Source organism: Pseudorca crassidens, chromosome 1 (assembly GCF_039906515.1).
Source record: "Pseudorca crassidens isolate mPseCra1 chromosome 1, mPseCra1.hap1, whole genome shotgun sequence".
NCBI classification, from domain to species: Eukaryota; Metazoa; Chordata; class Mammalia; order Artiodactyla; family Delphinidae; genus Pseudorca; species Pseudorca crassidens.
In genome coordinates, this window is record NC_090296.1 from 170,030,360 (window position 1) to 170,034,356 (window position 3,997).

Sequence of the window (3,997 nt, forward strand, 5' to 3'; positions counted from 1 at the left end):
CAGTTATAAATTAGAGTGGAATATGCCCGGATAAACCCACCAAAGCTGATGTCTCCTTATTTTGTTTGTTTTTGAAATTTAATTTATATTTTTTAGTGGAGTAATATTCCATTCTGTACATGGACCACTTCTTCTTTGTGCATTCCTCTGTTGATGGACATTTTCGTTGCTTCCAAGTGTTGACTATGGTAAATATTGCTGGAGTGCAGTATTGCCAGCCTGTGACTTTTGATTCTCATTTTCTCAGGTGACAGGCCCAACTGTGGGTATGATTCATTGACTGGTAGCTCAGTGTTTACCTTTTCAAAGTACCTGCATTGTGTTTTCGTTAGTGGATCTTGCCACGTCCCAATTAACCCCAAGGGTACGCATTTTTCCACAACGCATTCAGCATTTATTGTTTTTAGAATGTTTGCTCATGGCCATTCTGACTGGTGTGAGCTGATAGGTTTGTGTAATTTGGATTTGCATGTCTTTAATAATTCCTAATATTCAGCATTTTCCCACACCTTTCTCTTTTATTTAGAAAAAAAGCGTGAGTACAATATACCTCTTGAAATTGTCTTCTTGGAAGGTTGCCCTCTTTTGAATTTTGTGGTCGATTTTCGACCCCAGTATTTTTTTGGACAGCAGGTGTCATTTATAGGCCTGCAATGATTGTGACTATTTAGTGACCATTAGCACTGGGTTTAAAGCTGGTGTTGTGGGAAACGGCCACAAGGCGGCAGCATTTCTCCATTCCCAAATCTGTTTACTAGGGTGGCACAGCCTTTCTGGAAGTCCTGTTGCTAGGCTGTAAATTAGAATGGAATGTGCCAGGAAAAAGCCCCTGAAGTTTATGTCTCATTACTTCTTGTTCGTTGTTTTAATCGGGGTAATGATTAGAATACAGTTTGTCCTAGGTGTACACAATCTGGTTCATTCGTACATCATGTATATCTATTCATGTACAGATCCTTTTCCCATGTAAAGGATTACAGAGTGTTCTGTACACCTCCCTTGCTATGTGCTCGGGCTTTTTGATATATGTACTTAATCTGTATTTGTATAGGTATGGTAAACCTAATCTTAATTTATCCATTGCCACCACCTTTGCCTTTAGATAAGCATAGTTTGTTTGCTAAGTCTGTGTGTGTGTTTCTCTGTGGAAATATGTCCATTTTTGTCAGTTGTTAGGTAACACCTATAAGTGATATCATAGGATATATGTCTTTTGCTTTCCAACATACCTCATGTTCTGGGATTATCTCTAGGCTCATCGATGGTACCTGAAAGAGCAGTGTTTCATTGTTTTCCATGGCTAATATTCCATTGTGTACATGGACCGCTTCTTTATCCTTTCATCTGTTGATGGACATTTAGGTTGCTTCCATGTCTTGGCTATTGTGAATAAGGTTGCAGTGCAGCTTTTGCAGCCTCTGTCTTCCGGATTCTGGTCTTCTCAGGTGAGAGGCCCAGCGGTGGGCCTGCTGCATCGAATGGTAGCTCAACTTTTACGTTTCAATGCAGCTCTTTTCTGTTCTCATTATTGGCTGTTATCACTTTACATCTCACCAGCAGCTAGAGGGTACACAGTTCTCAAAAAACACTTCAGCATTTATTATTTGTAGACTTTTTGTTGATGGTCAGTCGACCTGTGTGAGTTGAAACCTTTTTGCAGATTACATTTGCATGAGTGTAATAATTCCTGCGGTTGAGCTTTTATCCATTTTCCTCCTTTTTAGAAGGCAGTGAGTAAAACTTACGTCTTCATACTATCTTCTTGAAAAATTTGCCTCTTTTGAATTTTGTTGGCCATTCCTTACCTCAGGACAGTTTTTGAGGGCAGGTGTCCTTTACCAGCCTGAGTCCTTGTGAATGTTAAGTGACCATTAGCTGTGGGTTTAAAGCCGCTCTTGCGGGAAACGGCCACAAGGCGGCAGCATTTCTACATTTCCAACTCTGGGTTTTTGGGCAACAGAGCCTTCCTGGAAATGGTGTTAATAGGCTGCAAATTAGAGTGGAATGTGCCAGCGCAAACCCCCAAGAGTTTATATCTCCTTACTTGTTGTTTGTTTCTTTAATTTAATTTTTATTAGGTATCAGAGCAAATTTGATAAAAATGTTGTTTCTCCTAGGTGTACAGAATCTGGTTCATCATATCAATGTATCTGTCTATTCATCTTTGGGTCCTTTCCTGTGCAGGTTATTACAGAGTGTTGAGTAGACCTCTCTTGGTATTCCATACGTATTTAGTGATTATATATTTCATATGTCTTAGTACATGTCTGTTAACCCCCATATCGTAATTCATTCATTCCTTACACCTTTCCAATTGGTTAAACGTAATTTTATTTTCTTAGTCCATGCACTTCCTTCTCTTGGAAATAAGTTCATGGGTATCAATTTTTAGGTAACACCTAGAAGTGATGTCATAGGATCTCTGTCTTTCAGTTTCTTTCTTATTTCAAGTTGGGTGATTATCTCTAGGTCTTTATATGGTGGTGCCAACGGCACTGTTTCATTGTTTTCCATGGCTAATATTCCATTGTGTACATGGACCACTTCCTCTTTGTGCATTTTTCTGTTCGTGGACATTTAGGTTTCTTCCAGGTCTTGGCTATGTTAAATGTTCCTGTAGTGCAGTTTTGACAGCCTGTGTCTTTTACAATCGGGTCTGCTCAGGTGATAGGCACATCAAAGGACCTGCCAGATCACATGGTAGCTTAATTTTTACCTTTAAACGTACCTCCATTATTTTCTCACTACTGACTGTTACCAGTTTACATCCCCCCAGCAGCTAGAGGGTACACAGTTCTCTCAAACCACATCAGCATTTATCCTTTGTAGACATTTTGCTGATGGTCAGTCAACTGGTGAGAGTTGAAACCTTTTAGTAGGTTACATTTGCATGAGTCTAGTAATTCCTGAGGTTGAGCTTCTATCCATTTTCCTTTTTTTAACAAGAGAGTAAGTCAAACTTACCGCTTCATACTACCTTCTTGAAAATTTTGCCTTTTTTGAATTTTTTTGGCCATCCCTCACTTCAGTACATTTTTTGAGGGCAGGTGTCCTTTACAGCCCTGAGTCCTTGTGAATGTTAAGTGGCCATTAGCTGTGGGTTTAAAGCCGCTTTTGCGGGAGACGGCCACAAGGCGGCAGCATTTCTACATTTCCAACTCTGGGTTTTTGGGCAGCAGAGCCTTCCTGGAAATCGTGTTAGTAGGCTGCAAATTAGAGTGGAATGTGCTAGGGCACATCCCCAAGAGCTTATATCTCCTTACTTCTTGTTTCTTTTATAAATTTAATTTTTATTAATTATCAGAGCAAACTTGATAAAAATATTTTGTTTCTCCTAGGTGTACAGAATCTGGTTCATTATATCAATGTATCTGTCATTTATCTCGGACTCTTTACCATGTAAGTTATTACAGAGTGTTGCGTAGACCTCTCTTGGTATTCCATAGGTATTTTGTGATTATATATTTCATATGTCTTAGTACATGTCTGTTAACCCCCATATCCTACTTCACACATTCCTTACACTTTTCCATTTGGTTAAACATAATTTTTTTTCTTAATCCATGCTTTTCCTTCTCTTGGAAATAAGTTCATGAGTATCAACTTTTAGGTAACACCTAGAAGTGATGTCATAGGATATCTGTCTTTCAGTTTCTTTCTTACTTCAAGTTGGGTGATTATCTCTAGGTCTTTATATGGTGGTGCCAACGGCACTGTTTCATTGTTTTCCATGGCTAATATTCCATTGTGTACATGGACCACTTCCTCTTTGTGCATTTTTCTGTTCATGGACCTTTTGGTTTCTTCCAAGTCTTGCCTATGTTAAATGTTCCTGCAGTGCAGGATTGCCAGCCTGTGTCTCTTCCATTCTGCTCTGCTCAGGTGATAGGCGCATCAAAGGACCTACCAGATCACATGGTAGCTCAGTTTTTACCCTTAAACGCACCTCCATTATGTTCTCACTACTGGCTGGTACCAGTTTACATCCCCCCAGCAG